We start from the raw sequence: 10,102 nt of genomic DNA on the forward strand, positions 1-10,102 counted from the left end.
TGTACTTCAATATATTTATGTTAAAAAAAACTTTGTCTTTCAATGCGATCTATATAATAGAGGTGTCATCACCTGGTGTCATGAACAAACCGGTTAATTGATATAATTTCAATTACTTAATCATCACCACGTTTTACAGGTCGTTACGAGAGCATATGCACGGTGGGTATGGTTGTCCTGCGAGAGAACGTTCTGTGCTGGTGATTCGGTCCTGACGGGTGCTGGTGATCATTGAAAAAATGTAAACAAAGACGAAAATGATGATTTTTGACGTTTTCTCTCATTAAAAATGAAAGGAAACAGTTGAGATTTTTCAATTTTGTTTCTTATGGGTTTATAAGCAAACCATTAAAAATTTGACACTCTAAACTGCTTCAGTAAGCGTAGCACAAAAAGGCTCATTTTCAGAAAATCTAGAACTGGAAAAATAAAACAAAAATGCTCATGAAGTTTCCATTCTATACTCAAATCCAAAAGACAAAATTATTTTGTGAAAAACCCGTGCAATTTAAGAAAACTTTGCATTTTCTCAGTTTTTTTATGTCCTGATACTGTGCTGGTGGGTCCTGTCATTGTGCTGGTGGGTCCTGATACGGTGCTGGTGATTTTGGGTAAAAGGTTTGTCATATTTGAAACAAATGTTACAAAATCAATAAAATTTGGCTGATAATTGTATTCAATCGGATCTGTGACTCCTATTTTTACTTTAGTGCATCCATTTGGCTGTTTTATAAGCGTTTTCAAATAATAGTAACTCATATTACATAGATGAGCAACATCTTCCGTCCAATATCAGATGAAAATATATCTAATTAGAATAGTTTTATTCAAGATATTAAATGCCTTTCAATTGATGATTCTTTACATAATATGTTAACTTAAACAATTTTAAAAGGTGCTTAAAGTAAAGAGGGGGTCTTATATTGACATTAAGGTTTGACTGGTTTATTCAGTTAAATATGCGTTCCACACACCACTCGAAGCTCCATTAAACCAACCCCTCCTCCATTCCTCATTCATTGGTACAGTGGTGTAACAACACAACAATTTGTCACATAAAACAATAACATTAAGAGACAAATTATTGAACAACGCATACTCGCAGCTACTGTGAAAGCTAGTTCAAAGCCGCATTTTCAACTAACACCGGTAGATAACCAAGTTATCTTAGATAAAAATATCACTCGTACCGATTATAAAGTTCATGTTTTAATGTTTGATAAAGCAAAACTTTGAAAGTGTGCAGTGAATCTTGTGCTCACAATAGTTATTTCATAACTATGTATAAATCAGACATCTTAATTGAGAAGATACCGAGAAGTATTTCACAGTTAATGATCATGAAGGGGTAGATATTGCATAGAAGTAAAACTAGAATAAGAAAAAAATATATAGTATGTTCTGGCGAAAGACTTTAAAAATTCTTTGCTTTAAACTCTAAACAGCTTCTTATTGTTGTAAATTGTTAAATTCTCAACAAAATCTCAATAACTTTGTTGGAACGAACAGAACAAAGGTGACCTATGCATGTAGTTGTTAATTTCTGTCATTTTGGTCCCTTGGTGGACAGTTATCTCATTGGCAATCATAAGCACATCTTCTTTTTTCATATTTAAATAAAACTTTTATGGAGTTTGATTTACTTTTAAGATTCAACCCTGGTGAGCCATGTTAATTGTCGGTATGCTGTTGCAAAAAAATAAACAATACTATAATTAATATGTTCTTGTCAATTTGTTTAGGTAAAACAAAACCTACAAAAACTTCGAAAACAAGAGAGATTTTTTTTAAATGTCATGATTATCTGTCGATTTCTAGAGCTATGCTTAGTATTAACTTCAGATGACAGCTAGGGACTTCACATACTGGTGACCATGCTATCTTTCACAATTATATTCATATACATATATAAACTGAGACTACTATAACACATCACTATCAATTTATCGGATAATGTGAGTCTCCTTATAGTTAGCTACGTTATTTAAACCTAGTTTCGTATTTAACCGTAGCATACGACATATATCACTACCTTATGTATATACATATAAGGAAAAAAAAACAATAATATATATGCACACGAATGGAGAGGAATATCTCAAGAACGTTTGCAATCTCAAGGAACGATAACTCTGCATGGATGATTAAACATTTTTTGCGGGAAAAATACGGATGCCTACTCAAATCCATTCTTTTAGAAAAATCGAATTATTTCAGTAGATTGTCCAATATGCACTTGTACTGCACTATTATTTATATAGTAGAAAAGAATGATATACAAATACATGAACATTATTTATACATGTAGCTGTAATAAACAAGTATGAATATAATAAATAACAATAAACCAGAGTATACTGAGTTGTATCTATTTGTCTTAGAAAAAGAAATTATATCTGTAAACAAACCTTACTTTCAGGTATAGAGATGTAGTTTTTTTTCTGAGACAAGTCTTTATCATAATATCCATCGGACAGATGTCATCAGATGTTCAGTACATCAGTACTTTGATTTTCAACTGTAATGGCTTTTAAAAGTGAAATGTAGGTGTATAATTTATTTATTTTTTTGCATCTTATATACTATTATAACTATCACTCAATTTGTAGTATGAAGCTACGAGATATTTTAATTTTTAACCGGATTTTTGTGACAAAAATGTCGGTTATTGATTTGGGGATGTTTGGCGGGCGGGCGGCAATCAAATGTTGTCCGTGCATTATCTCATGAACCGTTCAACCAAAGCTTTTAAAATTTTAATATGTTGTTACTGACAACCAAATGAAGGTCAATTTCAATAATGACGATGTTGACTTTTACTGTTCAGGAGTTATGGTTCTTGAAAGATTGAAAAATGGAGTTTCCAGTCGTGTCCGTGCATTTATTCATGAACTGTTCTATCAAAGCTTCCCAAATTTTAATATGTTGTTACTGATGACAAAATAGAGTTCAAGTTCAATAATGACGATTTTGACTTTTACCGTTCAGGAGTTATGGTTCTTGAAAGATTGAAAAATGGAGTTTCCAGTCGTGTCCGTGCATTTATTCATGAACTGTTCTACCAAAGCTTCCCAAATTTTAATATGTTGTTACTGATAACAAAACAGAGGTCAAGTTCAATAATTGCGATTTTGACTCTTACAGTTCAGGAGAAATGGTTCTTGAAAGATTGAAAAATTGTTTTTCCAGTCGCGTCTATGCATTTTCGCATGAAACATTAAACCAAAGCTTTTGAAATTTGTATATGTTGTTACTGATGACAAAATAGAGGTCAAGTTCAATAAGGACGATTTTGATTTTTACCGTTCAGGAGTTATGGTTCTTGAAAGATTATAAAATGGCGTTTCTATGCACGTTGTTGCATTTACTCATGAACCATTCACTCTAAGCTTTTCAAATTTTAATATGTTGATACTGATGACAAAATGGAGGTCAAATTCTTTAGTAATGGTTCTTATATATTGCCAGGACACAAAAATATATAAGTAAATCCGGTTTGCTGTCGTTGTGACAGCCTCTTTTTGAAATTAAAAGCACATTTAACAAAACCGATTTCTGTAGGTGCAAACAAGTATAATTTCAACTGAAAAAAACAGTTACACGAAAAGATGAAATATAGATTTTAATTTGCATATCTGATCCTCCTTCTCCATCCAGCATCAGCTCTTTTTTTTTGGGGGGGGGGGGGGGGTAAAAATGGGCAATCATTTTATCGCATTCTACTTCCAAGCGTCTTTGAGTTGATTGTTTTGTCCTGAAAACACATAAATAAAAAAACATTTGTTTGATATATCTGGCTTTACTTTCGAATTAAAAAAAAATATATATACAAAGGTTGCATGTTAATGTTATAGTACTAAGAATTCACAGTATCAAAAAATGAAATAAATGTGTGAAGTGAAATACCTCAGTAACGAGTCATTACTACAGAGAAGGTGTGTTTGGAACACAAAACTTAAAAGTCTTGTGATATTACCAGTATTTCTAGTCTGGTATTTTTTTCCGTTCACTCGTTTTTCACTCAATTTTAATTAGATTAAGGGATATCTTTATTTTTATTCATGAAATATATTTAAATATAGAAAAGTAGGACACATCACTCTCCCCCTCCCTTTAATTCTTTATCAAAAATCTTTGACAACAGACTTTCTGTTGAGATTATAAAATGCAAAACATAAAAAATCTTATTTCTGCTAGTGTTATCTAGGTTATATCGTCATCATTCTCTTACAAATTCAGACGTTCCTCTTACCCCTCCCCCAAATAAAAATAAAACATTAAAAAACATTAAAAAAAACCGCAATACTATAATAGACTAGTCATCCTTTAGTCAGCATTAACTTGTTTCCAAAGAAATCTGATTGTAGCTGCTGAAGACACACGATTCTAACTCACAGAAACAAGGCTGAGTTTCATTTGGTTGAATAAAAAGAAAAGTATCTACAAAATGGGCAATCATTTTATCGTATTCTACTTCCAAGGCGTGTTTGAGTTGATTGTTTTGTCCTGAAAACACATAAATAAAAAACAATTGTTTGATATATCTGGCTTTACTTTCGACTTAAAAAAAACATATATAAAGGTTACATGTTAATGTTATAGTACTAAGAATTCACTGTATCAAAAAATGAAATAAATGTGTAAAGTGAAATACCTTAGTAACGAGTCATTACAACAGAGAAGGTGTGTTTGGAACACAGAACTTAAAAGCCACAAGTTTGTCAGAGAAACAATATTCAGGACGTTTAGAATACACTGAATTCATTATCCAAACTCATCTAAGAAGTGTTCAGGCTCACCTGAGTCTGATTGTTTGCCTTGATCAACTTTGTGTATTTTTGATTCGTACAAAACATGTTAAATCCCCAAGCATTTTAGCGCCCGGTCCAAGTCAGACGACTCTTGGATTTGCAAGTCTTGTATGTCTGTTTTGTTTATAATTTCAGTACATTAAAATGTTGATAACCGATAACAGCTGTTTAAATCATTTTAAATGAGAAAAACAGAAAACAGTAAATTCAAAAATTATGTGTTCTTTTTTTCATAATTGCAGTAAACAGATTCACAATAATGTCAATTTTAAGAACACATATAACAGCTAATTAGTCAATTACAGTTAAGCATCAATGATCTTGAATAATTGCCACTTTTGACTAAAATATAAAGGCACAGAACCAGGACATAGGAGCACAGAACCAGGACCGTTTTTCTTATCACCAGCACAGCGACAGGACAATTTCATTTAACGAACTTGCACGACTTTTGCAATAAAATATTGTTGTAATATACTTTGCATGGTACTTATGACGTATCACAGAAAAATCAAGCAACAAAACAGTCGTTTTATTGTCGTTCTGATACAATGTAAACAAACCCACCAGCACAGAATCAGGACCCACCAGCACCCGTCAGGACCGAATCACCAGCACCGAACATTCCCTCGCAGGACAACCATACCCACCGTGATATGGGTCCGCTAATTATTATGAGTATAGGCCTGGTATCTTTGATACGTTTTTTTTAAATGGAAAAGGTCGCGGAAGTTTCAGAGAAGCCAATCAAATAAGCAAATTTTAAATCACTTTCAATGAATCGTCTCACATACAATTGAAGTTCGAACAAAGTTATTTGTCATTTACAAAGCTGTGTTCGACCTCAAACAAAGCAGCCATATTGTATCGCGATATGAACATGATGTACTACTTGTTATTAGCAATCATACTACATCTCCTTGTTCTAATGTGCTCTTTCGTCAGGTTGTTGTATCTTTGACACATTCCCAATTTCCATTCTCAATTTAGTACTCAGATTAATATAATCAGTATATATAGAAATTTCTGATATCTATTTCAAAATAATGTCAGAGATAGAAAATTCAGGTTCATGATTATCAATTAAATTTATTATACTTCATCATGTTCATGTCAAAATGCAAGATTTTGATTGGCTAATACAAGGGTGTCAATTTACTCTATTACCCTTCATACAGACGCTTGCTCAAGTGTGCGCTTTATTAAATACGACTCTATCCTATGAAAAATACTCTATCACCCTTCATAGTCTCGATAACCCAGACGCATATATATATAGCGTCTGGGGTGATTAACCGGACTGGTCAGATATTTATAGGGGGCGTAACAAATAATTAAATATAGAACATATCTATAAATAGCACTTCCGTTATCCCCATTATATTTGAAAAAAAAATAATAACAACAGTAAAGATCAGTAAACAGTGTAACGTTACATGTATATCTATTAAAACTGACATTCTTGTAGCTGATCCTGTTGCCCAACTTGTAGATGGGCAATCTTAAAAGAACGATAAAAAATACTGTAATTAGCGGCGATCTTTTTTTCTGAATTTTTGTCACATGTAAAAAAAAATTAAAGACATGATTTTTTTTCGTGGGAAAAATTTGGTTGATTATATCATATAAGGAAACACTGTAGCATGACTGTATAGTGCCCTCCTTATAACAAGTTCTGGATCCGCCACTGGTCGTGTATAGAGGATACCACGCTCTCTGTGCGCTAAGAGAGGGATCTGTAGGTGGACCGTTGTACATAATCCAATATACCTTAATTTTCTGGCGAGTTATAATTTCTCGAACATGTATCCCCAACGGGCTATAATTTAGGACCTCATCTTTATAATTATTGTTATTTTTTTTTCGTCCTGAACATTACCATTATTTACCACAAGACGATAACCAAGCAACCCAACTTGAAGATCTATTTTTATATTTTAACACACCACGTTTAATATTCTCTTATCTTCATACTATAAACTACCATTTTTCTCTATTTTCATATTATAGCACACCACTATATATATTCTCTATTCTTTATATTGTATCACATCGTCCTGAACATGCATGAAATATTTGCCACTTGACGTTAAGCAACCAACAGTCGGTATATTGTAGCCACGTTAGTCTGTATTCCTTAATTTTAATTTTTATCCATTTTTCTTAGTTTTGTCTCATTCTTATTTCTGTAAATTCTTGTTATAATTTATGCTTTCCATTCTATAATAATCTTTCAAATATCTGACGCACTGACCTTACTCGAAAAGCACACATCAAGTTACGTTTATGGAAAGAAAAACAACTCTAAGATTACAATGTAAAATTTAAAAACCCTGTTTAACAACTTATCACTGGCAGATCAGTGAGATCACACAATGAGTCAACTCAATTTTTATTTACAAAATTAACTGATCTTAAAATTGCTAACGACAGAATAGTCTGAATGTTTCACCAATAATCTATATCGCCTAATCCTTTTGGGAAGAAAACATTTGGGGACCAACCTTCACACAATACCACTTTGCCAGTCTCCGTGTCTATGAAGAAATACAGAAGTTAACCAGTCATTCATGAAACCCAATACTCTTTGAATGCATGTTTGAATCAATCACATTGAAAAGGTGGAATGGGATTTATCCCATACTGCATGATAACTTATACAAAAAATAACTGAAAAGTGTATTCTCCTACTACAAACTATTATAATATCCATCATGACTTTTGTATAAAAGGGCAGCTTCACAAAAACAACAACTTCGAATTCTCCTGTACATGTGAACCTTTATATAAAATAAGGAGATTGCTAATGAGGCAACAACCCAGCAGAGTTCAAATGACATGGATATTCGCAAATAGAATCACTGCTCGGCCTCCAATATTAAGAAAACTCCATACCATATAGTTAACTGAGAAGGGCCAGACATGTAAATGAGATACAACGCAAACATGAAAACTGTTAAATTGTTTATATGATTTTTAATTTGTTAATACAAATCTTTAAAATTCTCCGACATATCTGACAACAATGTGTTTCTTGATGTTTGTTTCATTTAATTAATATATGTCTGTGTACCTTTTTTCGCTTTGTGGTTGCTGTCAAAATAATGTTAACCCAACATTTTTGATACTGTGATTTATTTATAATGATTGCTGCTGCAGTAATTAAAAAAAAAATCTTTGAATCTTTTTTCTTATAAAATTGAAGCTGTTTATGATACAATGAAAATTCGAATATTTATATAGTTTTTTTTAATTCTTCACATTTTACACATAACAACTGTGTCCCGAAATCATCATTGGTTTGTCTACAAAATAAAGTAAATGTTAAAATCATATTAATTTTTGGTCACCAGCATAGCATATATGAAAAACAAAATGTTTGGAAAAAAACATAAATCATATAGAAATATACATTTAGAAATGTCTTGGTGCAAGCTGAATTCCGCTACGGGATGCGAGATTATCTCGCTGTGGTGATGACACGACCCATTGGTGGCATTGGGTTGTTTCCTGCTCTCTTGTCGGGTTAATGTCTCTTTGACACATTCCCTGTCTGTATTCTCTATCAAAATTATGCATGAATTTTTATCATTGTTATAGGCCATACATGCAGTTGCCTATACTTGCTCTCATCCACCTCCTTTGAACTTGGGGTGGATAGTTGTCTCATTGGTATTCATACCACATGTTCTTGCTTGTATAATGTTGACCTTTTGGTACTTTTATTCTCAATTTTTGTTTAAGTCAACAAGATGTCCTCTTAATCATGTTGATGTCTACTTTTGGTAATGTATGTCATTGGGTTCACCGGTTGCTGCCACATTGACACCTCCTTTCATTGATGCTGCATCTATTGTTTTACTGTCTTGTTTTACATCAAAAACAAATTTACAGTGTATTCCTCATGCCATGGTTTTGTTTCAAGGTTTAGATAGCCAATTGGTATATATTCACTGACAACATTTGTATTCTTTTAAGGACTTTTTTTAGTGTGAAAAAAATGCCTCTTAAAAGTGCAAAAAAGTATTTTTCGTTTTTAAGTTGACCAGTCCAGACTTTGTTTACTAACAGTATATTTAAATTACTTTTCATAACAACGTGTCGCACTTCTTAAATGTTTGTATAAGCTAAATGCATTTGTTTAAAAAAAAAATCGAGCATAAATCATTTTGACCGTTTGGTGTATGTACAAAATCAGTGGCATCTTCTAGATATACTTTGTTTGTTTTTCGTCTGCTTATGTTTTTGAATTGCCTTCCCTCCTTCAAATGTGTACAACATTGCGCATCTCTCCTTCCCCACCCCCCCTTTTTTTTTACACATATCAAAATGCAAACTCCTTTATACACTACATATAAATACAACAAACTTATCTTGGATGAAGTTCATATTTCGGCGTCATATTACTTTTCCATCAAGTATTTTTAAAGTTAACAACCCCAAAATGTATTTATAGCGTACACACGACTGTTCGAGTGGTCCCAGTCAATACAAAAATTGCCATTTATTGTATGATTATTAACTTGCTTACGTAGCACGGACATGCATGAAAGAATATATAACTACTCGTTGTTTCAGTTTGCATTAAAATGTATGTAACAGTTTGTGGTGTTATATCATCTTACCAAGGTTTGATGTGCTGTTATTTTCCTTCGCGGTCATGGAAGCCATGCTGTCTGGTGTTTTCCACGACTTGTATGTCGTCACAAACAAAATATAAATAGCTTTAAACAACAATCGGTACACTCGGGCTTTTCAATAGTATTATCGTAATATAATTTCTTCCGAAGTCAATAACCAACTTCTTGGTTATTCGTCTTGGACATTATCTTTAAAAACTAGCTAAAAAAGCCGATACTATTCCGAATGTCATAAATTACCATTTTTATATCACTTGTCATCCAGACGCTCTACTTTGAAAAATAAAGCGGCTGGATGATCGAGACTATCACCCTTCACAGAGACGCTTGATCAAGTGTGCGCTTTATTAAATGCGACTCTATCCTATGGCAAATACTCTATTACCCTTCACGGAGACGTTTGATCAATTGTGCGCTTTATTAAATACGGATGGTTATGTACAAGATGTCATAGTTTATTACTTTGAATTTTAAATTTTATCGACAGTAATAATAGAACATTCAATATAATAAATTAAAAAACACATAGCTGAGAGGGTGATAAAGCAGATTGGAACCCCTCGAAAAGTCATTGTCAACCTTGGCTTCGCCGCGGTTGACAATGTTTTCTCGGGGTACCAATTTGCTCTATCACCCTCTCAGCTATGTGTT

General features: G+C 32.8%; 1 long non-coding RNA gene across 1 annotated transcript; it reads right to left on the reverse strand.

Moving 5' to 3' along the window:
* Window positions 1-8,043: 8,043 nt before the first annotated feature.
* On the reverse strand, window positions 8,044-9,751 carry LOC139491969 (uncharacterized). The gene is made up of 2 exons (XR_011656681.1): window positions 9,437-9,751; window positions 8,044-8,116 (listed from the first exon to the last, which is right to left on the reverse strand). It is a non-coding gene; the product is annotated as an uncharacterized lncRNA (long non-coding RNA).
* Window positions 9,752-10,102: the final 351 nt, after the last annotated feature.

This window comes from Mytilus edulis, chromosome 10, assembly GCF_963676685.1.
Source record: "Mytilus edulis chromosome 10, xbMytEdul2.2, whole genome shotgun sequence".
Taxonomy (NCBI): Eukaryota; Metazoa; Mollusca; class Bivalvia; order Mytilida; family Mytilidae; genus Mytilus; species Mytilus edulis.